This window comes from Herpailurus yagouaroundi, unplaced genomic scaffold (genome assembly GCF_014898765.1).
Source record: "Herpailurus yagouaroundi ecotype Mexico unplaced genomic scaffold, PumYag 139, whole genome shotgun sequence".
Lineage (NCBI taxonomy): Eukaryota > Metazoa > Chordata > Mammalia > Carnivora > Felidae > Herpailurus > Herpailurus yagouaroundi.
The window spans coordinates 45,738,757-45,766,252 of record NW_024412394.1 but is presented as its reverse complement, the minus strand read 5'-3'; positions in this window follow the sequence as shown (position 1 = coordinate 45,766,252).

The window sequence follows — 27,496 nt, the reverse complement described above, 5'->3', positions numbered from 1 at the left end:
ATTTCTTCACTAGATTATTTGTTTTTTGGGTGTTGAGTGTGGTAAGTTCTTTAAAGATTTTGGATACTAACCCTTTATGCAATAAGTCATTTGCAAATATCTTCTTCCATTCTGTAGGCTACCTTTTAATTTTGTTGATTGCTTCCTTTGCTGTGCAGAAGGTTTTTATCTTGAGGAGGTCTCAGTAGTTCATTTTTGCATTTATTTCCCTTGCCTCCGGACACGTGTCTAGTAAGAAGTTGCTGTGACTGAGGTCAAAGAAGTTCCTGCCTGTTTTCTCCTCTAGGATTTTCCTGTCATAAATTTAGGTCTTTTATCCATTTTGATTTTATTTTAGTGTATGGTGTAACAAAATGGTCCAGTTTCATTCTTTTGCTTATCGCTGTCCAGTTTTCCCAACACCATTTGCTGCAGAGACTGTCTTTTTTCCATTGGAAGACTTTCTTAGTGATAGAAGGGATGCATCTTTATCTTTTTGAGGACTAGCCCTTTGAGTAGCATTGTTGCTGGTCTCACTGCTGCTACTCTTGCCCATTTGTACACACACCCCTTCTTTCTTTAGAAGCCAATTATTATTTTTAAACCATTAATTGTATCATGTTACCCCCAACTTAAAACTTTCCAAAGCCTTCCCATGCCAAAAGAATAAAATCTAAAATCCCTTACTGAATTTGCCAGACCTGGCCAAATACTACAGCCAAATTCTTTCCCATCTTTGGGCCTTTGGGCCCTCTTCCTGGAATTCTCAGCTTCTATATCAGTGTCATCATTTAGGTCTTAGCTCAAATGAATGGTGGTATGGCGGATATTGTAAGTGATTTTATCCCCACAGCTTTTTTTTTTTTTTTCACTTTTAGGAATTACAGAACCTGGGGGCACCTGGGTGGCTCAGTTGATTAAGCCTCCAACTTTGGCCTACGTCATGACCTCATGGTTCACGGGTTTGAGCCCTATGTCAGGCTCTGTGCTGACAACTCAGAGTCTGGAGCCTACTTTGGATTCTATGTCTCTCTCTCTGTCCCTCCTCCACTCACACTCTCTGTCTCTTTCTCAAAATAAATATATAAACATCTAAAAAAATTTTTTTAAAAAGGAATTACAGAACCAAACATATGGTCCCCTTCTTGCAGTTGGACAGAACTGTATGCTATATAGTACTGTGTGTTATGCACTGAATATGTCTCCTCAAAATTCACATATTGAAGTCCTAAGCCCCAGTACCCCATTACAAAATACATTAATGTATTTAAGATAAGATCTCACAATAGATAATTAAGTTAAAAGGTCATCAGGATGGATCCTAGTCCAATCTGATTGGTGTCCTTACAAGAAGAGGAGGTTAAAACACAAACATAAGAGAACATGTGAATACATAAGGAGAAGATGACCATATACAAGCCAAGGAGAGAGGCCTCAGAAGAAATCAACTCTGCTGGTACCTTGATGTCCAGTCTCAAGCCTCCAGAATTGTTAAATAAATAAATAAATATATAAATATAAATATAAATATAAATATAAATATAAATATAAATATATATTTGTTGTTTAAGCCACCCAATCTGTGATATCTTGCTATGGCAGTCCTAGTAACTAATACATCATGTATTATCTAACATCTCCCCTTAATTTGAGTATTCAATCCTAATTTTTCTTCTCCTAGGATATTTTATTTATTTTTCTTTTCTGTGTGTGCTTAAGTAGTTACCTCAGACCCACTTTGGAATCCATACCCTTAGATATGAGTCTAATAATGCTCTCTTCAAAAGTGAGATTAAGAGTAATTTGCCATCACTAGTTCTTAATGAATCCTCTTCAATCTCGATTAACACTGCTTTCTTTCCTAAGTGGTTGTATGCCAACTAAGTAATGATCTACTCAAGAATGTTGCCAGAGGGGTCCCTGGGTGGCTCAGTCAGTTAAGCACCCAGCTTCAGCTCAGGTCATGATCTCACGGTTCATGGGTCAGAGCCCCATGCCAGGCTCTGCGTTGACAGTCCAGAGCCTGGAGCCTGCTTCAGATTCTGTGTCTTCCTCTCTCTCTGCCCCTTCCCTGCTCAAGTTCATTCTCTTTCTCTCTCTCCCTCTCTCTCTGTCAAAAATAAACATTAAAAAAAAATGTTGCCAGAGATCAACAGCAGGTTGGTGGGGGGAGGCAGGTAGGAAGCATCTAAAGAGTCCAGAACATGGAATGTGGAATTGACATTAATATCAAGGACTTGAAGTGTGACTTTTGGAATCTGGGCACTGCTTTTAACAAAATTGACCAAAGAAATTATTTGACATAGCCAGCTATATATTTAAATGAGTATATACTATATGCTAATCACATGGTTATTTCACTTCTCACTGCAATCCTATGAGGTAAATACTAATATCTCTAGTGTAGACATAAGGAAATTGAGGCACTGAAGAGGATCAGTAGCTTCTCCAAGTTCACACAACTAGCAAGTGATAGATCCTGTTTTAATAACTAGCAGTCTGCCCTATGACCCAGCAATTGCACTACTAGGTATTTATCCAAGGGATACAGGTATGCTGTTTCGAAAGGACACATGCACCCCCATGTTTATAGCAGCACTATCAACAATAGCCAAAGTATGGAAAAAGCCCAAATGTCCATCGAAAATGTGACACACACACACACACACACACACACACACACACACACACAATGGAGTATTACTTGGCAATCAAAAAGAATGAAATCTTGCCACTTGCAACTATGTGGATGGAACTAGAGGGTATTATGCTAAGTGAAATTAGTCAGAGAAAGACAAATATCATATGAATTCACTCATATGAGGACTTTAAGAGACAAAACAGATGAACATAAGGGAAGGGAAATAAGAATAATATAGAAACAGGGAAGGGGACAAAACATAAAAGACTCATAAATATAGAGAACAAACAGAGGGCTACTGGAGAGGTTGTGGGAGGGGGGATGGGCTAAATGGATAAGGGGCATTAAGGAATCTACTTCTGAAATCATTGTTGCACTATATGCTAACCAATTTGGATGTAAATTAAAAAAAATAAAATTAAAAAAAATTTCCTTCTAATTTGGGAACTTTTAACCAGAAGTTTGATTTAATTCAACAACTATTTAGCATCTACTATTTTACTGTGGTTCCTTTGTTAGGATAATAAGTAAATCAGAAACTCACTTCCCCCCAAAAAAAATAAAATAAAATAACTAGCAGTCTGATTGCAGAGCCCATGTTTTGGCCGCTAGATTATACTACAGATGACAGAGTACACAGTCAGTTAACTACTATGAGCAACTACTATGTCTAAAACACTGCCCTGGAGGTACTGAACAGGACATATTTCTGCCTTCAAAGAGCTCTTGTCTTGCTAGGCAAAGCCAATAGGTATGCAAATAACTGAATTACAATATTGTATGATTGAATAATGAAAAAAAGAAGTTCAAGTTTCAGAAGTATTAGAATGGAAGAAATGATTCAGTTCTAGGGACAGTTTTCCAGAGGAGTTAACGTGTGATCTGAGTTTTGAGGGAAGAGCTGCTAAAATAAGTAAGGAAGTTCTAAGCAGAATGCATGACCTGTAAAAACAGTATGGTTAGTCTAAGGAACAATTATATACTGTAGTCTGATATTACTGGAGATAAAGTGAGAGGGAGGAGACCGGAAAGATAGCTGTGCATATTGGCATTATGCTTCCCATGGGTGTCCTATACATTTCACGTTTACCCAATTTTGATCAAAACTTCTATTTTTTTTTTTATCATCTCATTTGGGCAAATGGTTTGCTTTACCCACCTGGGGCTACAGATGATTTCCTTCATTTCCTTGGATTCAATGAATCTCCTTATTGCCTGACTAGATTCTATATATTCCTTTTATATTTTCTTTGTGTGGTATCAATTCTATAGCTATTTAACTGACAGGCTAGGAAAGACAGATATGAACAGGTAATTACTCTTCAGTGAAATAGGGCAATCTTAGAGGTACGTCCCTGGCACTGTGATACCAAGAATCAACATGTGTTCTACTCCATTTCATAGGAGGCAACAAAACTGAGTTTTGAAGGATTATCAGGTATTCCAAGCAGAGGAAACAAGCACAGCTTGTATGAGAAACATGAACTAGTTTAACCAGAGTGTAAAATGTACCAAGAGAAATGATGAAAAGTGAGTCTGACCATATAAGCAAATACCCAAAAAGGAGGGTTATGGTTTCCAAACCAAGGAGTTCGTGTTTTTCTGGTAAGTAACTGTGAGTCACTGAAGAGTTTTAAGAAACAGAGTAACATGATTAGAGTTTCATTTTAGCAATTGCCTCTGGCAGCATCAAAGAGGGTGAATTCAAAGCAGAGAGATCAGTCAAAATAACTATTGCAAAAGACAAATTTAAGGGCAATTTGGCAACATCTGTCAGCATTGAAAATCTATATACCTTTTGACTCACTAATTCCACTTGGAGGAATTCATCCTATGGCTACATTTGCACATGCATAGAAGGTTATATACAAGATTATTTATGGCACTTAAATGCTTAATAGTCATCCAGAACATGAAATAATTTAATGCTAAAAAAACATTTTATGTATTGATATAAAATGATCTCAAAAGGTTATTATTAAATTTCAAAAACAAAAATTGTAGAACAACACGTAGTGTATGCCATCATTTAAGTAAAAAAGACAAAAGAATTTTATGATTTTAATATACACACAGTACATGAAAAACAGCATATGCATAAAATATCTCTGGAAAGAAACACTAGAAACTGATAACATTAATTACCTCTGGAGAGGTGAACCAGGTGGAGAAATAGGAGTGGGAACAGACATTTCACTAGAACTTCTTAACCTGGAACCATGTGAGTGTATTGCCAATTCCTAAATAAATAAAATCAATGTTAATTTAAAGGGGTGATTCTAGTAAGATATAAAGGGGGCTCTGAATCAAGATATCAGTTGTCACAGGTGGAGAAAACGGAATAGAGAAAAAATGTTAAGGAAATAGGAACTAAAGACTTTTATAACTCTTCAGAGATAGCACGTGAGAGAGAAGAGTTTATAATAACCCTGGTTATAATAACTAAGAAACAAAGTGACCATATTAATTCCACTTACCAAGATAATGAAGGCAAAAAGAATAACAAGTTTAAGGAAAATAAAATGAGCACAACTGTGGACATATTATGTCTGAAGCATTGCAGGACCACATATCCAACTGCCTACTAGGTAACTTATTCATCCAATCAACTGTGCTAACCTCTGAGAGCATATACATGGTATGAAAGTGTACCTGTCCAAGTGGTATTGGGCTATATGATCTGAAGCTCAAAAAAAGAATTTTGACCAGAGATATTGCTACAGATATTCAAGCCGTTAAAACATACATAGTTGACATGGGCTGAATTGTGTCCCCCCAAATTTGTATGTTGAAGCCCTAACCTCTAGTACTTCACAACGTGACTGCATTTAGAGATAAGATTTTAAAAGAGATACTAAATTAAAATAAGGTCTAGAGTGGGCTCTAATCCAATATGATTGGTGTCCTTTTTAGAAGAAGAAATTTGGACACAGAAAAAGAGAGGAGATAATATATAGACATGGGGATAAGACAGCCATCCACACCTGGAACAGAACCTTCTTTCATAGTCCTCAAGAAAATGCCAATGCTGCCAACACCTTGACCTTTGACTTCTCACAATGAGAAAATAAATTTCTGTTGTTAAGCCATCCAGTCTGTGGTACTTTGTGATGGCAGCCCTGACAAACCAATAACAAACTAATATAAAAATTGTAGGCAAAAGAAGACATAAGCATAGCTTTTATTTTTTTTAATACAAATCATAGAGGATTCTAGGAAATAGCAACAGAAGCAACATAGTTTTGGAATCTACCTAAGTCTCACCATAGAAACAAATAAAGCAATTATGGTAGCAATATAAAAAGCCCAGGAACAATATTTAAAACAAACTAGGGTAAAGGTAGTGCTACAAAACACAAAATGTAGGCATAAAAAAAAAAACAACTACAAGAGCTGCACAGTACCAATAACAGAGAGAAGAAAAGAGAAGCAAGAAACAGCTGATTGAACTGGAAAAAAAAAAAAACCCAACAGGTGTTCACTGAAAAGTTCAAGGGGTGAACTTAAGAATAGCAGCTAAAACTAGGAAGGATTTTGCACACTCTAACATCAGGGGTCCGTATTACGGTCTGAAGAGGATGAAGCAGTCTTGACCATATATCTCTCAAAGCTAATCATGTAAAGGATCTCTCAAGTATAGCCCCACAATGAGGAGAAACATCTGAGATAAGAATCAAATTGAGTAGTATAGTGACAGTAGAGATAAAGAAAAGAGAATATTCAGGTAAAAACTGGGGAGGGGAATACAATATAGCTCAAAAAAGAAGCCATCATATTTTTTAACACTTCACTAGCATAACAGAGAAGGAAACTCTAGAACAAAGAAGTTAGAAAACCCATCTGCAACAGTCTACTTTAAGAAAGTCAGGTAGATTATTTTTTCATAAAAATAAACAACAGAAAGCAAGGCCAAATTTTATACGTACAAAGATACTATAAGCAAAAAGGAAGATAAGGAGTAGAATACCATGCCTATAAATGTTGAAAGCACACAAAACAGATGAAAACTATGGTCTACTATTTCAAAATAAGCTTAAATATGTTAAAGTGTGAAAGAAAAGCATAGGGTTAGAAAAACTCATAAACTCAGAAAAGAATTAAAAATGAAGGAATTTCAGAAATTAATACTAAACTCAAATATAAGACTGAATAAAAATAAGATAGTGACTTCAGAGAAATGAGTAGAAAGGACTGCATATTTAAATATAACAGAGCATTCTAGGAGAAGTTAAGATGGTGGAGAAGTATTAGGACCCTATGCTTGCTTCATCCCTCAAACCCAGTTAGATAAATATCAAATCATTTTGAACACCCAAGAAGTAGATCTGAATGCTGAAAGAACAAATTGCAGAACTAGAGGAAGAAAAGAAGCCACATCATGGAAGGTAGGAGTTGTGGAGACATCATTCTGGGGAGAAAAGAATCACAGGTGCTGTGGAGGAGAGGGAGCCTTGATCTCAGAGAGAGTAGAGAGAGAAACAGAGAGAAAGCACCACACAAGGAACTACATAAGACAAACATGTCCCCAAAACCAGTGACTAGGAAAACTAGAGTGGCTAATTATCCTAAGTTTTTACAAGCCGTGGAGCTCAAAGTCTTAAGTTTTAGAAGTCTCTGCCACCACCAAGTGGACCCTGGTGAACATAGTGGTGCTCCTGTAGGAAAGGAGCCAGAGGTCCAGGAGCAGACAGCATTGTTTGAGGGTCCCCTGGAATGCACTGGAAGAGACAGATCCCTTTCTTGGAGTGCACTTGGGAGAGGTGGTATGGCCTCCCAGGGGAAAAAAGAGCTGGCAGCATCAATGCTGTCCCGTTCATTAGTATAAGAACAGAGACACCTGCTGAGGGCAACAAACCTTGTTGTTGGCTTTTTGCTCTGCTTTACCATAAACTTTGAGCGCCTGTAGAATTGTGCAACTGCTTTTCTGGGACAAACCAGGACCAGCCGCAGCATGGTGAGACACTCCCCTAAAGGATCAGCTTGGGTCCACATGTGCCAGGTCCCTAAAATGTGGAATTTTGTAACACAGCTAAACAGTGGCAGGTAGGAACTCACCATTTTGGGATCAAGAGTTCTGGGCAATGCCATTATCTCCCTGCCCCTGGGCACTTACAGACCTCAATGAGCAACACAGAGCTCCCAGACTGAAGCCACTTACACCAAGCCCCGCCTCCTGTGCACTGCTAGTGCATCTTTACCAGGGCAAGTCAGCTTGAGAACCAGCACAGCAGGCCCATATCCCAGAAGACCAGCACAAAGCCCTGGCATGCACCAAGTCTACTGATCATACAGTGCTGCAAAGCTTCAGCTCTAGTGACAATAGAATCAGGCTTATTTTAACAAGCAGACCAAAGCAGTGCTGCAAAGCTTCAGCTCTAGTGACAATAGAATCAGGCTTATTTTAACAAGCAGACCAAAGCACACCTAGTTAAAATGCCACACACAGGATAAGATCCAAACACTACCCACTGCTGGCAAGGAGAAATTCTCGGAGGACTGACCTAAGGGAAAGAGCAGCCAAAACATAAAGCAGAGTGCACACTCTGAAAGACTTCCTGAAGCACTAGGACATAGACAGTATAGGACCTCTCCTTAAGCTAGCCATTACTCTCAGGAGCAAGAACTATAACAGGCTTTCCTAACACACACACAAGGAATTCAGCCCAAAAGAAAGAACAAAAAAAGGTGATGGCTAGGAATTTATTCAAAACAGATATAAATAATATGTCTGAAACAGAATTTAAAAGAACAATCATAGGATACTAGCTAGGTTTGCGAAAAGAATAGAAGGCACTAGGGGAGGAGCCAAGATGGGGAAATAGCATAGAAGTTTTTTGTGTGTTTCCCATCCATGAAATACAGCCAGACCAACAGTAAACCATCCTGCACACCTAGAAAACTGATTTGAGGATTAACAAAACAATCTGCACAACCTCAACCACAGAATTCAGCAGGTACACGGCTCGGAGACGTGAACATGGGGAGAAAGAAGCTGCAGCAGGCAGGGAGCCACTTTTGTGGCTGGACAGAGGACAGAGACTGGGGGAAGAATACAGGAAAAGCACTCATCCCCAAAAGCAGCTAGAGAGAAAGTGAAAATTGAAAACAGCTGCAGGGACTAAACTAAAAAGGGAGAAAGGAGAAAGGAGAGGGTTTAAATTCCATTAAGACTGTAAACAAGGGAAGCGCAAAGTCTGCAACTCTGCAGCTCGATACCTGGCGGTGCTCTGGTGGGAAGGGCAAATCCCCAGGAAGAGAGTGGGGTCTGGGAGGTTTTCAGGCCCCATGGGGAAAAGCGGTTCCACTGCTAGAAGGACATTTGGTAGAGACTGTTGAAGCCACCTGGTCCCAGCAGACCCCAGAGAATGGCCAGATTTGCTGGTGCTGCAAGAAGGTCATTAAGGGTGAGGCCCGGTGCCAGATGTGTGTTGTGATTTTCCATAATCCCTGAAACGCTGCTGCTACACTATCTCGCAAATTTTTTCCAGGGCAGGCTGGCACCTGGCCACAGTCTCGGGGCACCGGCAACAGCAGGGCCAGCAAGTGTTCCTGGTTGCAGCCGACATTTGGCCATTGTTCAGTGAGACCCTCCCATAGAGGGGCAGAACAAGTCAAAGCCATAGCCCTTCAGACATAAGGGACTGGGGAAAAGAGCCTCATCTGAGACAAACCTAGGGAGAGAGGTACTGCCTGGGGTTTGGTCGTGGACAGTGAAAAAGCAGGGAGTGGACGAGAGCTGAAGACAGAGGATGGGTGCACAATTGCTGATCGGGGACAACAGAGTTCCGATACTAGAGACTGGGTAACTAGGTGAGGCCTTTTTCACCACTCCCACGCATGCACATAGGCACCTATGAGCGCCACAACACTCCACCCCAGTAGGCTAGCAGCGCCATCTAGTGGAAAACAGAGCCATTACACTAAGCCCTGCCCAACTGGGCCAATCTCACTCTTCAAAAACACAAGTCTCCCCACCTGCTTAGTTTATGGACTGTAAAGCGCTTCATAGTCTTACTTCTAGGGGAAAATGAAGTAATTTCAGTCCTATTTCAATCTCTTAGCAGGTCCAGGTCCATCTATTCAATTTTCTTTTTTTTTTTTCCTTTTTCACTTCTTTTCTTTATCTTGAATACAAAAAGAGAACAAATTCATTTTTCTTAAAAAATATTTTAATATTTTTCCTATATTTTTTACTTTTGCGTAAATTTTATCAAATTCTATTTTACTTCCATCATTTTATTTTACTATAATTCAGTGTATTCGCTTTTTCAAATACTCAATTTCCTTTTTCTCTTTTGTCTCATTTTTGTATCTTTTCTTTTTCTTGAATACAGAAGAAAAAATATATTTTTATTTTCAATTTCTACTAAAAATATTTTTTCTTTACTTTTTTTACTATGTTTTTTACATTAAAAAAAATTAACGTTTATTTATTTTCGAGACAGAGAAAGACAGAGCATGAATGGGGGAGGGTCAGAGAGAGGGTCAGAATCTGAAACAGGCTCCAGGCTCTGAGCTATCAACACAGAGCCCAACGCATGGCTCGAACTCACGGACTGCGAAATCATGACCTGAGTTGAATTGGCCTCTTAACTGACTGAGCCACCCAGGCACCCCTATATTTTTTATTTTTATGTAAATTTTTCCATTCTATTTTACTTCCATCATTTTATTTTAGTCTACTACAGTGTATTACTTTCTCAAATTTTCAAACAATTTCTTCCCCCCCCCCACTTTTTTCTCTAAAATTTCAAACCACTTTCAACACACAGACCAAAACACACCTAGGATCTAGCATCATTTATTCGATTTTGTGTGTGTGTGTGTGTGTGTGTGTGTGTGTGTTTAATTTTTAAATTTTAACATTTTTTAAATTCAATTTTTTTAATTTCAATTTTTCTACCTCATTAATTCCTTTTCTCCCTTCAAAATGACAAAACGAAGAAATTCACCCCCAAAAAAGGAGGATGAAGAAACAACAGCCAGGGGTGTAACCAACACAGATACAAGCAAAATGTCTGAACCAGAATTTAGAATCACAATAATAAGAATACTAGCTGGAGTCAAAAATAGGTCAGAATCCCTTTCTGCAGAGATAAAAGAAGTAAAAACTAGTCAGGATGAAATAAAAAATGCTATAACTGAGCTGCAATCATGGATGGATGCCGCGGTGACAAAGACGGATGAAGCAGAACAGAGAATCAGTGATTAGAGGACAAACATAGGAGAATAATGAAGCAGAAAAAAAGAGGGAGATTAAAGCAAAAGAGCACGATTTTAAGAATTAGAGAAATCAGTGACTCATTAAAAAGGAACAACACCAGAATCATAGGGGTCCCAGAACAGGAAAAGAGAGAAATAGAGGTAGGAGGGTTATGTGAGCAAATCTAAGTGGAAAATTTTTCTAACCCGGGGAAAGACACAGACATCAAAATCCAAAAGCACAGAGGACCCCCATTACATTCAACAAAAACCGACCATCAACAAGGCATATCATAGTCAAATTCACAAAATACTCAGGCAAGGAGAGAATCATCAAAGCAGCAAGGGGAAAAAAAAGCCCCTAACCTACAAGGGAAGACAGATCAAGTTTGCAGCAGACCTACCCACAGAAACTTGGCAGGCCAGAAAGGAGCGGCAGGATATATTCAGTGTGCTGTATCAGAAAAATATGCAGCCAAGAATTCTTTATCCAGCAAAGCTGTCATTCAAAATAGAAAGAGACATCAAAAGTTTCCCAGACAAACAAAAATTAAAGGAGTTTGTAACCACTAAACCAGCCCTGCAAGAAATTTTAAGGGGGACTTTCTGAGGGGAGAAAAGATGAAAATACATATATATAAATAAATAAGTACAAAAAACAACAAAAGATTAGAAAGGACCAGAGAACACCACCAGAAACTCCAACTCTTCAAGCAGCATAATGGCAATAAATTCATATCTTTCAGGACTCACTCTAAACGTCAATGGAATCAATGCTCCAATCAAAAAACATAGGGTAACAGAATGGATAAGAAAACAAGACCCATCTATATGCTGTTTACAAGAGACCCACTTTAGACCTAAAGACACCTTCAGATTGAAAATAAGGGGATGGAAAACCATCTATCATACTAATGGTCAACAAAAGAAAGCCCGAGTAGCCATACTTATATCACACAATCTACACTTTAATATAAAGACTGTAACAAGAGATGCAGAAGGGCATTATATCATAATCAAGGGGTCTATAGACCAAGAAGACCTAACACTTGTAAACATTTATGCGCCAAATGTGCAAGCACCCAAATATATAAATCAATTAATCACAAACATAAAGAAACTCATCCATAGTAATACCATAATAGTACGAGACTTCAACACCCCACTCGCAGCAATGGAAAGGTCATCTAATCAAAAAATCAACAAGGAAACAATGGCTTTGAATGGCACACTGGAGCAGATGGACTTAACAGCTATATTCAGAACATTTCATCTTAAAGCAGCAGAATATACATTCTTCTCCAGTGCACATGGAATGCTCTCCAGAATAGACCATATACTGGGACACAAATCAGCCCTAAGTAAGTACAAAAAGATAGAGATCATCCTGTGCATATTTTCAGACCACATCGCTATGAAACTCAAAATCAACCACATGAAAAAATTTGGAAAGGTAACAAGTACTTGGAGACTGAAGCACATCCTACTAAAGAATGAATGAGCGAACCCAGCAGTTAAAGAGGAAATTAAAAAGTGTATGGAAGTCAATGAAAATGATAACACCACAATCCAAAACCTCTGGGACACAGCAAAGGTGGTCATAAGAGGAAAGTATATGGCAATCCAGGCCTTCCTAAAGAAGGACAAAAGATCTCAGATACACAACCTAACCTTATACTTTAAGGAGCTGGAAAAAACAATGACAACAAAAACAAAAAACAAAACAAAACAAAAAACAAAACCCAAACCAGCAGAAGACAGGAAATAATAAAGATTAGAGCACAAATTAATACTATTGAAATGAAAAAACAAAACAAAACAGTAGAACAGATCAATGAAACCAAAAGCTCGTTCTTTGGAAGAATTAACAAAATTGATAAACCACTAGCCAGTTTGATGAAAAAAGGAAAGGACCCAAATAAATAAAATCAAGAATGAAAGAGGAGAAATCACAACCAACACAGCAGAAATAAAAACAATAATAAGAGAATATTATGAGCAATTATATGCCAATAAAATGGGCAATCTGGAAGAAACAGACAAATTCCTAGAAACATATACATTACCAAAACTGAAACAGGAAGAAATAGAAAATTTGAACAGACCAATAACCAGTAAGGAAATCAAATTAGTAATCAAAAATCTGCCAAAAAGCAAGAGTCCAGGGCCAGATCGCTTTCCAGGCGAATTCTACCAAACATTTAAGGAAGATTTAACCCCTATTCTCTTCAAACTTTCCAAAAAATAGAAATGGAACAAAAACTTCCAAACTCTTTCTATGAAGCAGCATTACCTTGATTCCAAAACCAGCCAGAGACCCCACTAAAAATGAGAACTATAGACCAATTTCCCTGATGAACATGGATGCAAAAATCCTCAACAAGTTACTAGCCAAACGGCTCCAACAATACATTAAAAAAATTATTCATCACGACCAAGTGGGATTTATACCTGGGATGCAGGGCTGGTCCAATATCCATAAAACAATTAACATGATTCATCACATCATTAAAAGAAAGAACAAAAACCATATGATCCTCTCAACAGATGCAGAGAAAGCATTTGACAAAATACAGCATCCTTTCTTGATACAAACCCTCAAGGAAGTAGAGATAGAAGGATCATACCATAAGATGATAAAAGCCATATATGAGCGACCCAATGCTAATATTATCCTCAATGGGGAAAACTGACAGCTTTCCCCCTAAGGTCAGGAACAAGGCAGGGATGTCCACTCTCACCACTGTTACTCAACGTAGTATTGGAAGTCCTAGCCTCTGCAATCAGACAACACAAAGAAATAAAAGGCATCCAAATCAGCCAGGATGAGGTCAAACTTTCACTCTTTGTAGATAATATGATACTCTATATGGAAAACCCAAAAGATTCCACCAAAAAACTGCTAGAATTGATTCATGAATTCAGCAAAGTTGCAGGATATAAAATCAATGCACAGAAATCAGTTGCATTTCTATACATGAACAATGAAGCAACAGAAAGAGAAATCAAGGAATCAATCCCATTTACAATTGCACCAAAAACTATAAAATACCTAGGAATAAATCTAACCAAAGAGGTGAAAATCTATACACTGAAAACTATAGAAAGCTGATGAATGAAATTGAAGAAGACACAAAAAAATGGAAAAAGATTCCATGCTCCTCGATAGAAAGAACAAATATTGTTAAAATGTCAATACTACCTAAAGCAATCTACATATTTAATGCAATCCCTATCAAAATAACACCAGCATTCTTCACAGAGCTAGAACACATAATCCTAAAATTTGTTTGGAACCAGAAAAGACCCCAAATAGCCAAAGCGATCTTGAAAAAGAAAACCGAAGCAGGAGTCATCACAATCCCAGACTTCAAGCTATATTAAAAAGCTGTAATCTTCAAGACTGTATGGTACTGGCACAAGAACAGACACTCAGATCAATGGAACAGAATAGAGAGCCCAGAAATGGACCCACAAATGTATGGCCAACTAATCTTTGACAAAGCAGGAACGAATATCCAATGGAATAAAGACAGTCTCTTCAACAAATGGTGTTGGGAAAACTGGACAACGACATGCATAAGAATGATCCTGGACCACTTTCTTACACCATACACAAAAATAAACTCAAAATGGATGAAAGGCCTCGATGTAAGACAGGAAGTCATCAAAATCCTCAAGGAAAAAGCAGGCAAAAACCTCTTTTATCTTGACTGCAGCAACTTCTTACTCAAGAGACAAGGGAAACAAAAAACAAAAATGAACTACTGGGACCTCACCAAACTAAAAATATTCTGCACAGTGAAGGAAACAATCAGCAAAACTAAAAGGCAACCGACAGAATGGGAGAAGATATTTTCAAATGACATATCAGAAAAAGGGTTAGTATCCAAAATCTATAAGGAACTTATCAAACTCAACACCGAAAAAAACAAATAATCAGTGAAGAAAGGGGCAAAAGACATGAATAGACACTTCTCCAAAGAAAACATCCAGATGGCCAACTGACACATGAAAAAATGCTCAACATCACTCATCATTAGGGAAACAGAAATCAAAACCACAATGAGATACCACTTTACACCTGTCAGAGTGGCTAACATTAACAACTCAGGCGACAATAGATACTGGCGGGGATGAGGAGAAAGGATCTCTTTTGCATTGTTGGTGGAATGCAAGCTGGTGCAGCTACTCTGGAAACAGTATGGAGGTTCCTCAAAAAACTAAAAATAGAACTACCCTACGACCCAGCAGTTGCACTACTAGTTATTTGTCTACGGGATAGAGGTGTGCAGTTCGATACAGGTGCATGTACAAACATGCACCCCCATGTTTATAGCAGCACTATCAACAATAGCTAAAGTATGGAAAGAGCCCAAATTTCCATCGATGGATTAATGGATAAGGAAGATGTGGTATATATATACAATGGAGTATTCTTTGGCAATCAAAAAGAATGAAATCTTGCCATTTGCAACTACGTGCATGGAACTGGAGGGTATTATGCTTAGTGAAATTAGTCAGCCAGAAAAAAATGATATGACTTCACTCATATGAGGACTTTAAGACACAAAATGGATGAACATAAAGGAAGGGAAACAAAAATAATATTAAAACAGGGAGGGGGACAAAACAGACGAGACTCATAAATAGAGAACAAACTGAGGGTTACTGGAAGGGTTGTGGGAGGGGGGATGGGCTAAATGGGTAAGGAGTCTACTCCTGAAATCATTGTTGTACTATATGCTAACTAATTTCGATGTAAATTTTAAAAAATTAAAAATTAAAAAAAAAAGAATAGAAGGCACTAGAGCACCCCTTACTGCAGAGATAAGAGAACTGAAAACTACTCAAGCTGAAATAAGAAATGCTATAATCGAGATTCAAAACTGACTGGATGCACTGACAAGGATGGATAAAGCAGTGGAAAGAATCAGTGATATAGAAGATAGAATTATGGGAAAAAATGAAGTGAAAAGAAGAGGGAAAGAAAAGTTTTGGATTACAAATATAGACTTAGGAATTCAGTGATTCCATAAAGCATAACATTTGTATCATAGGATTCCCAGAGGAAGAGAGGGAAAGGGGGGGCAGAAGGTTTATTTAAGCAAACTACAGCTGAAAACTTCCCTAATCTGGGGAACGAAACAGACTTCAAAATCCAAAAGGCACAGAGAATGCCCGTCAAAATGAACAAAAGCCAGCCAACACCAATATATATAGTAAAATTTGCAAAATACACAAACAAAGAAAGAATTCTGAAAACAGCAAGGGAAAAAAATCCCTAACCTATAAAGGAAAACAGAATCAGGTTTGCAGCATACTTGTCCACAGAAACTTGGCGGGCCAGAAGGGAGTGGCATGATATAGTCAACGTGCTGAATGAAAAAAAAAAAAAAAATGCAGCCAACAATCCTTTATCCAGAACAGCTGTCAATCAGAATAGGAGAGATAGTTCCCCAGACAAAAAGGTGTTTGTGACCACTAAAACAGCCCTGCAAGAAATATTAAAGATGACTGTTTGAATGGGAAAGAAAGACCAAAAGCAACAATGACTAGAAAGGAACAGAACATCACAAACACACCAACCAAGTTTACAGGTAACACAATGGCACTAAATTCATATCTATCAAAAATCACTCTGAATGTAAATGGACTAAATGCTCCCATCAAAAGACACAGGATCTCGGAATGGATTTAAAAAAAAAAAAAGACCCATCTATATGCTGCCTATAAGACCCTCATTTTAGACCTAAAGACACCTGCGATTGAAAGTGAGGGAATAGAGAACCATCTATCATGCTAATGGATGTTGAAAGAAAGTTAGAGTAGCCATATTCTTATCAGACAAACTAGATTTTAAAACAAAGACTGTAGGGGCACCTGGGTGGTTCAGTTGGTTAAGCATCTGACTTCAGCTCAGGTCATGATCTCACATACCATGGGTTCGAGCCCTGCATTGGTCTCTGCACTGATTGGGTTTCTCTCTCCCTCTCTTTGTCTCTCTCTCCGCACCCCCAACCCCATTTATGTGCTCTCACTCTCTCTCTCTCTCTCTCAAAAATAAATACATAAACTTAAAAAAAAAACACATAAAACAAAGACTATAAGAAAAGATGAAGAAGGCCACTGTATCCCAATTAAGGAGTCTATCCACCAAGAATATCTAACAATTATACATATTTATGCCTCCAACTTGGAGGCACCCAGAATATATAAAACCAATTAATCACAAACATAAAGAAACTATTGATAATAATACAATAACAGCAGGTGACTTTAACACCCAACTTACACCAATGGCCAGATCAACTAAGCCAAAAATCAACAAGGAAAAAATGGCTTTGAATAACACACTGGACCAGATATACTTAACACATCTACACAGAACATTTCATTCTAAAGCAACAGAATACACATTATTTTCAAGTATACATGGAGCATTCTCCAGAATAGATCAAACAATGGGTCACAAATCAGGCCTTAACAAGTTCAAAACGATCAATATCATACAATGCAGATTTTCAGACCACAATGCTATGAAACTTGAAATAAACCACAAGAAAAATTTTGGAAAGACCACAAATTCATGGAGGTTAAGGAACATCCTACTAAAGAATGAATGGGCAGGAAATTAAAGAAGAAATAAAAAAAGTACAATGAAAACATGACAGTCTAAAACTTTAGGGATACAGCAAAGGCAGTCCTCAGAGGGAGTATATACAACACAACCTTCCCTCAAGAAGCAAGAAAAGTCTCCAATACACTACCTAACTTTACACCTAGAGGAACTAGAAAAGGAACAGCAAATAAAGCCTAAAGGCAGGACAAAGGGGAAATAATAAATATTAGAACAGAAATAAATGCTATAGAAACAAACAGATAGAAAACCAGCAGAACAGATCAACAAAACTAAGAGTTTGTTCATTGAAAGACTTAATAAAATTGATAAATCCCTAGCCAGACTAATCAAAGGGAAAGAGAAAGGACCCACATGAATAAAATCATGAATGAATGAAGAGAGATCACAACCAACACCACAGAAATACAAACAATTATAAAAGAATATTATGAAAAATTATATGCCAACAAACTGGGCAATATGGAATAAATGGATAAATTCTTAGAAATACACAAAATACCAAAACTCATACAGGAAGAAATAGAAAATTTGAACAGAACCATAACCAATAAAGAAATTGAGTCACTAATCAAAAATCTCCCAACAAACAAAAGTCCAGGCCAGATGGCTTCCCAGGGAAATTCTACTAGACATTTAAAGGGGAGTTAAGGGTGCCTGGGTGGCTCAGTCGGTTAAGCGTCCGACTTCGGCTCAGGTCGTGATCTTGTGGTTTCTGAGGTTGAGCCCCGCGTCAGGCTCTGTGCTGACAGCTCAGAGCCTGGAGCCTGCTTCGGATTCTGTGTCTCCCTCTCTTTCTGCCCCTACCCCAATTGTGCTCTGTCTCTATCCAAAATAAATGAAATGTAAAAAAAAAAAAAAAATTAAAGGGGAGTTAATACTATTCTTCTCAAACTGTTCTAAAAGATAAAAATGGAAGGAAAACTTCCAAACTCATTCTATGAAGCCAGCATTACCTTGATTCCAAAACTAGACAAAGACACCACTAAAAAAGAGAATTACAAGCCAGTATCCCTGATAAACATGGATGCAAAATTCTCAACAAGATATATTAGCCTCAAATCCAACACTAGATTAAACCATGATCAAGTGGGATTTATTCCTGGGCTGCAGAGCTGGTTTGCTATTTGCAAATCAATCAATGTGATATACCACATCAATAAATGAAAGGATAAACATCTGATCCTCTCAATAGATGCAGAAAAAGCATTTGACAAAATACAGCATCTATTCTTGATGAAAGTCCTCAACAAAGTAAGATAGATGTAACAACCTCAACATCATAAAGGTGATATATGAAAGACCCACAGCTAACGTTAGCCTTAATGGGGAAAAACTGAGAGCTTATCTTCCACAGTCAGAACAAGACAGGGGTGTCCACTCTTACCACTGTTATTTAACATAATACTGGAATTCATAGCCTTGGCAATCAGACAACAAAAATAAATAAAAGGCATCCAAAATGGAAAAAAAAAGTCAAACTTTCCCTATTTTCAAATAACATGATACTCTATGTAGAAAACCCAAAGACTCCACCAAAAACTGCTAGAACTAATACATGAATACAGCAAAGTTGCAGGATACAAAAATGAATCTACAGATATCGATTGCATTTCTATACACCATTAACGAAGCAGCCGAAAGAGTAATCAAGGAACTGATCCCATTTACAATTGCACCAAAAGCCATAAGATACCTAGGAATAAACCTAACCAAAGATGTAAAAGATCTGTACTCTGAAAAGCATAGAACACTTATGAAAATAAATTAAAGTGGACACAAAGAAATGGGAAAACATTCCATGCTCATGGATTGGAAGAACAGATATTGTTAAAATGTCTCTATTACGCAAAGCAATCTACACGTTTAATGCAATCCCTTTCAAAATAACACCAGCATTCTCCACAGAGCTAGAATAATCCTAAAATTTGTATGGCACCCAAATAGCCAAAGCAATCCTGAAAAAGAAAAAAAAGCTAGAGGCATCACAATTCTGGGCTTCAAGCTATATTACAAAGCTGTAGTTAGCAAGACATTATGTTACTGGCACAAAAATAGATACATAGATCAATGGAATAGAAAAGGAAACTGAGAAATGGACCCACAACTATATGGTCAACTAAATTTTCTACAAAGCAGGAAAGAATAACAAAAAAGACAGTCTCTTCAACAAATGCTTTTGGGAAAACTGAACATCAGAAAAATGAAACTGGACCAGTGTCTTACACCATACACAAAAATAAATTGCAAATGAATTAAAGACCTTAGTGTGAGACAGGAAACTATCAAAATCCAACAGAAGAACACAAGTAATAACCTCTTTGATATCAGCTGCAGCAATTACTAGATATATCTCCTTGGGCAAGTGAAACAAAAGCATGAACTATTGGGACTTCATCAAGATAAAACTGCTGTACAACAAAGGAAACAATCAACAAAAACAAAAGACAACCTTCAGAATGGGAGAAGATATTTGCAAATGACATATATTATAATAGGAGTTAACATCCAAAATCTAAAAAGAACTTATCAAACTAAACACCCAAAAAACAAATAACCCAGTTTAAAAATGGGCAGAAGACATGAGTAGACAATTTGCCAAAGAAGACATCCAGATGGCTAACAGACACATGAAAAGATTCTCAACAACAGTCATTATCAGGAAACTACAAATCAAAACTACAATGACACCACCTCACACCTGTCAGAATGTCTAAAATTAACAACACAGGAAACAATAAAGGTTGGCAAGGATGCAGATAAATAGGAATACTCTTACAGTGTTGGTGGGAATGCAAACTGGTGCAGCCACTCTGGAAAACAGTACAGAGGCTTCTCAAAAAGTTGAAAATAGAACTATCCTACAACACAGCAGTTGCACTACTAGGTATTTATCCAAAGTAGTAGATACAAATACACTGATTCAAAGGGATACATGCACTTCAATGTTTACAGCAGCATTATCAATGAGAACCACACTATGGAAAGAGGCCAAATGTCCATTGACTATTGAATGGATAAAAAAGATGTGGCATATGTATATATATATATATATATATATATATATATATATATATACACACACATATATATGTATATATGTACATATATATACATACATATATGTATATGTACATACATATATATATGTACATACATATATATGCCAGCAAAAACAATGAAATCTTGCCATTTACAATGATGTGGATGGAGCTAAAATGTATTATATGCTAAGCAAAATAAGTCAGTCAGAGAAAGACAAATACCATATGATTTCATTCATATGTTAAATTTAAGAAACAAAACAAATTAACATGATGGGGGTGGAGAGAGAGGCAAACAACAAAACGGACTCTAAACTATAGAGAAGGAGGGAAGAATATGGCAGTGTAGGAGGACGCTGGGCTCACCGCGCGTCCTGCTGATCACTTAGATTCCACCTACACCTGCCTAAATAACCCAGAAAACCGCCAGAGGATTAGCAGAACAGAGTCTCCGGAGCCAAGCGCGGACGGGCGGCGAGGCGGTGCGCGCTCCACGGACTGACGGGAGGGAGCTGGGGCGGAGGGGCGGCCCGCCGGCCAAGCAGAGCCCCTGAGTCTGGCTTGCAAAAGCGGAGGGGCCGGATGGACGGAGTGTGTTCCGACAGTAAGCGCGACTTAGCGTCTGAGAGGTCATAAGTTAACAGCTCTGCTCAGAAAGCGGGAAAGCTGGAGGACAAAGGGAGGAGAGCTGCTGAGCACCCCCGGACGACAGAGCTCAGTTTGGTGGGGAACAAAGGCGCTCACCAGCGCCATCTCCCCCGCCCATCCCCCAGCCAAAATCCCAAAGGGAACCAGTTCCTGCCAGAGAACTTGCTCGCTCCGCACAAACACCCAACTCTGTGCTTCTGCGGAGCCAAACCTCCGGCAGTGGATATGACTCCCTCCCGCTGCCACAGGGCCCCTCCTGAAGTGGATCACCTAAGGAGAAGCGAGCTAAGCCTGCCCCTCCTGCCCCTGTGCACCTTGCCTACCCACCCCAGCTAATACGCCAGATCCCCAGCATCACAAGCCTGGCAGTGTGCAAGTAGCCCAGACGGGCCACACTACCCCACAGTGAATCCCGCCCCTAGGAGAGGGGAAGAGAAGGCACGCACCAGTCTGACAGTGGCCCCAGCGGTGGGCTGGGGGCAGACATCAGGTCTGACTGCGGCTCCGCCCACCAACTCCAGTTATACACCACAGCACAGGGAAGTGCCCTGCAGGTCCTCTGCAGGATAGCCCTGCAGATACCCCTGCAGGATAGCCAGGGACTATCCAAAATGACCAAGCGAAAGAATTCCCCTCAGAAGAATCTCCAGGAAATAACTACAGCTAATGAACTGATCAAAAAGGATTTAAATAATATAACAGAAAGTGAATTTAGAAAAATAGTCATAAAATTAATCGCTGGGCTTGAAAACAGTATAGCTGACAGCAGAGAATCTCTTGCTACAGAGATCAAGGGACTAAGGAACAGTCACGAGGAGCTGAAAAGCGCTTTAAACAAAATGCAAAACAAAATGGAAATGACGACAGCTCAGAATGAAGAGACAGAGGAGAGAATAGGTGAACTAGAAGATAAAGTTATGGAAAAAGAGGAAGCTGAGAGAAAGAGACATTAAAAAAATCCAGGAGTATGAGGGGAAAATTAGAGAACTAAGTGATACACAAAAAAAGAAATAATATACGCATAATTGGTAACCCAGAGGAGGAAGAGAGAGGGAAAGGTGCTGAAGGGGTACGTGAAGAAATTATAGCTGAGAACTTCCCTGAACTGGGGAAGGAAAAAGGCATTGAAATCCAAAAGGCACAGAGAACTCCCTTCAGACGTAACTTGAATTGATCTTCAGCACGCCATATCAAAGTGAAACTGGCACAATACAAGGATAAAGAGAAAATTCTGAAAGCAGCAAGGGATAAACGTGCCCTCACATATAAAGGGAGACCTATAAGACTCGTGACTGATCTCTCTTTTGAAACTTGGCAGTCCAGAAAGAATTGGCACGATATTTTCAGTGTGCTAAACAGGAAAAATATGAGCAGAGAATCCTTTATCCAGCAAGTCTGTCATTTAGAATAGAAGGAGAGATAAAGGTCTTCCCAAACAAACAAAAACTGAAGGAATTTGTCACCACTAAGCCAGCCCTACAAGAGATCCTAAGGGGGACCCTGTGAGACAAAGTACCAGAGACATCACTACAAGCATAAAACATACAGACATCACAATGACTCTAAACCCATATCTTTCTATAATAACACTGAATGTAAATGGATTAAATGCGCCAACCAAAAGACAGAGGGTATCAGAATGGATAAAAAAACAAGACCCATCTATTTGCTGTCTACAAGAGACTCATTTTAGACCTGAGGACACCTTCAGATTGAGAGTGAGGGGATGGAGAACTATTTATCATGCTACTGGAAGCCAAAAGAAAGCTGGAGTAGCCATACTTATATCAGAGAAACTAGACTTTAAATTAAAGGCTGCAACAAGAGATGAAGAAGGACATTATATAATAGTTACAGGCTCTATCCATCAGGGAGAGCTAACAATTATAAATGTCTATGCGCCGACTACCGGAGCCCCCAAATATATAAAACAATTAATCACAAACATAAGCAACCTATTTGATAACAATGTGGTAATTGCAGGGGACTTTAACACCCCACTTACAGAAATGGATAGATCATCTAGACACACAGTCAATAAAGAAACAAGGGCCCTGAATGAGACATTGGATCAGATGGACTTGACAGATATATTTAGAACTCTGCATCCCAAAGCAACAGAATATACTTTCTTCTCGAGTGCACATGGAACATTCTCCAAGATAGATCATATACTGGGTCACAAAACAGCCCTTCATAAGTTTACAAGAATTGAAATTATACCATGCATACTTTCAGACCACAATGCTATGAAGCTTGAAATCAACCACAGGAAAAAGTCTGGAAAACCTCCAAAAGCATGGAGGTTAAAGAACACCCTACTAAAGAATGAGTGGGTCAACAGGCAATTAGAGAAGAAATTAAAAAATATATGGAAACAAACGAAAATGAAAATACAACAATCCAAACGCTTTGGGACGCAGCGAAGGCAGTCCCGAGAAGAAAATACATTGCAATCCAGGCTTATCTCAAGAAACAAGAAAAATCCCAAATACAAAATCTAACAGCACACCTAAAGGAAATAGAAGCAGAACAGCAAAGGCAGCCTAAACCCAGCAGAAGAAGAGAAATAATAAAGATCAGAGCAGAAATAAACAATATAGAATCTAAAACAACTGTAGAGCGGATCAACGAAACCAAGAGTTGGTTTTTTGAAAAAATAAACAAAATTGACAAACCTCTAGCCAGGCTTCTCAAAAAAAAAAAAAAAAAGGGAGATGACCCAAATAGATAAAATCATGAATGAAAATGGAATTATTACAACCAATCCCTCAGAGATACAAACAATTATCAGGGAATATTATGAAAAATTGTATGCCAACAAATTGGACAACCTGGAAGAAATGGAAAAATTCCTAAACACCCACACTCTTCCAAAACTCAATCAGGAGGAAATAGAAAGCTTGAACAGACCCATAACCAGCAAAGAAATTGAATCGGTTATCAAAAATCTCCCAACAAATAAGAGTCCAGGACCAGATGGCTTCCCAGGGGAGTTCTACCAGACGTTTAAAGCAGAGATAATACCTATCCTTCTCAAGCTATTCCAAGAAATAGAAAGGGAAGGAAAACTTCCAGACTCATTCTATGAAGCCAGTATTACTTTGATTCCTAAACCAGACAGAGACCCAGTAAAAAAAGAGAACTACAGGCCAATATCCCTGATGAATATGGATGCAAAAATTCTCAATAAGATACTAGCAAATCGAATTCAATGGCATATAAAAAGAATTATTCACCATGATCAAGTGGGATTCATTCCTGGGATGCATGGCTGGTTCAACATTCGCAAATCAATCAACGTGATACATCACATTAACAAAAAACAAGAGAAGAACCATATGATCGTGTCAATCGATGCAGAAAAGGCCTTTGACAAAATCCAGCACCCTTTCTTAATAAAAACCCTTGAGAAAGTCGGGATAGAAGGAACATACTTAAAGATCATAAAAGCCATTTATGAAAAGCCCACAGCTAACATCATCCTCAACGGGGAAAAACTGAGAGCTTTTTTCCCTGAGATCAGGAACACGACAGGGATGCCCACTCTCACCGCTGTTGTTTAACATAGTGCTGGAAGTTCTAGCATCAGCAATCAGACAACAAAAGGAAATCAAAGGCATCCAAATTGGCAAAGATGAAGTCAAGCTTTCGCTTTTTGCAGATGACATGATATTATACATGGAAAATCCGACAGACTCCACCAAAAGTCTGCTAGAACTGATACATGAATTCAGCAAAGTTGCAGGATACAAAATCAATGTACAGAAATCAGTTGCATTCTTATACACTAACAATGAAGCAACAGAAAGACAAATAAAGAAACTGATACCATTCATAATTGCACCAAGAAGTATAAAATACCTAGGAATAAATCTAACCAAAGATGTAAAAGATCTGTATGCTGAAAACTATAGAAAGCTTATGAAGGTAATTGAAGAAGATATAAAGAAATGGAAAGACATTCCCTGCTCATGGATTGGAAGAATAAATATTGTCAAAATGTCAATACTACCCAAAGCTATCTACACATTCAATGCAATCCCAATCAAAATTGCACCAGCATTCTTCTCGAAACTAGAACAAGCAATCCTAAAATTCATATGGAACCACAAAAGGCCCCGAATAGCCAAAGTAATGTTGAAGAAGAAGACCAAAGCAGGAGGCATCACAATCCCAGACTTTAGCCTCTACTACCATGCTCAAGACAGCATGGTATTGGCACCAAAACAGACACATAGACCAATGGAAGAGAATAGAAACCCCAGAACTAGACCCACAAACGTATGGCCAACTCATCTTTGACAAAGCAGGAAAGAACATCCAATGGAAAAAAGACAGTCTCTTTAACAAATGGTGCTGGGAGAACTGGACAGCAACATGCAGAAGGTTGAAACTAGACCACTTTCTCACACCATTCACAAAAATAAACTCAAAATGGATAAAGGACCTGAATGTGAGACAGGAAACCATCAAAACCTTAGAGGAGAAAGCAGGAAAAGACCTCTCTGACCTCAGCCGTAGCAATCTCTTACTCGACACATCCCCAAAGGCAAGGGAATTAAAAGCAAAAGTGAATTACTGGGACCTCATGAAGATAAAAAGCTTCTGCACAGCAAAGGAAACAACCAACAAAACTAAAAGGCAACCAATGGAATGGGAAAAGATATTTGCAAATGACATATCGGACAAAGGACTAGTATCCAAAATCTATAAAGAGCTCACCAAACTCCACACCTGAAAAACAAATAAGCCAGTGAAGAAATGGGCAGAAAACATGAATAGACACTTCTCTAAAGAAGACATCCGGATGGCCAACAGGCACATGAAAAGATGTTCAGCGTCGCTCCTTATCAGGGAAATACAAATCAAAACCACACTCAGGTATCACCTCACGCCAGTCAGAGTGGCCAAAATGAACAAATCAGGAGACTATAAATGCTGGAGAGGATGTGGAGAAACGGGAACCCTCTTGCACTGTTGGTGGGAATGCAAACTGGTGCAGCCGCTCTGGAAAGCAGTGTGGAGGTTCCTCAGAAAACTAAAAATAGACCTACCCTATGACCCAGCAATAGCACTGCTAGGAATTTACCCAAGGGATACAGGAGTGCTGATGCATAGGGGCACTTGTACCCCAATGTTTATAGCAGCACTCTCAACAATCGCCAAATTATGGAAAGAGCCTAAATGTCCATCACCTGATGAATGGATAAAGAAATTGTGGTTTATATACACAATGGAATACTATGTGGCAATGAGAAAGAATGAAATATGGCCTTTTGTAGCAACGTGGATGGAACTGGAGAGTGTGATCCTAAGTGAAATAAGCCATACAGAGAAAGACAGATACCATATGGTTTCACTCTTATGTGGATCCTAAGAAACTTAACAGAAACCCATGGGGGAAGGGAAGGAAAAAAAAAAAAAGAGGTTAGAGTGGGAGAGAGCCAAAACATAAGAGACTGTTGAAAACTGAGAAAAAACTGAGGGTTGATGGGAGGTGGGAGGGAGGAGAGGGTGGGTGATGGGTATTGAGGAGGGCACCTTTTGGGATGAGCACTGGGTGTTGTATGGAAACCAATTTGACAATAAATTTCATATATTAAAAATAAATAAATAAATAAATAAACTATAGAGAACAAACTGAGAGTTCCTGTAGGGAGGCAGGCAGGGGGATGGGTTAAATACATGATGGGTATTAAGTAGTATACTTGTGATGATCACTGGGTGTTGTATGTAAGTGATGAATCCCTAAATTCTATACCTGAAACTAATATTATATTGTATGTTAATTATAATTTAAATAAAATCTTGAAGAAAAAATTATCAAACAGAATTCAAAGAGCTGAAAATTATAACTGATTTGAAAAATTCAATATAAAGTTTCAACAACAAACTATAGCAAGTGGAAGTGAAATTCATCCAATGAGAGGGGCAAAAAGAAAAAAGAATGTTAATGAGTGAGGACAGTTTAAGGGATTTATGGGATACCATTAATCAAGCCAATGTATACATTATAGGGGTTCCGGGAGAAGAGAGAGAAAAGGGTAGAAAGCTTATTGGTGAAAACAATGGTGAAATAATGGTGAAACCTGGGAGGAAAAACAGATATCCAGATCCAGGAAGTCCAGACAGTATCAAATAAAATAATCTAAAGAGACCCATAGTAAGCCACATTGTAATTAAGTTGTCAAAAGTTTAAGATGAGAAGAAAATCTTAGAAGTAGCAAGAGCAAAACAACTTGTTACATACAAGGCAACCCCTGTAAGACTATCAGCATATTTTTCAACAGAAACTTCACAGAAGTGAGTAAGATGAAATACTCAAGGAGTTGAAAAAAC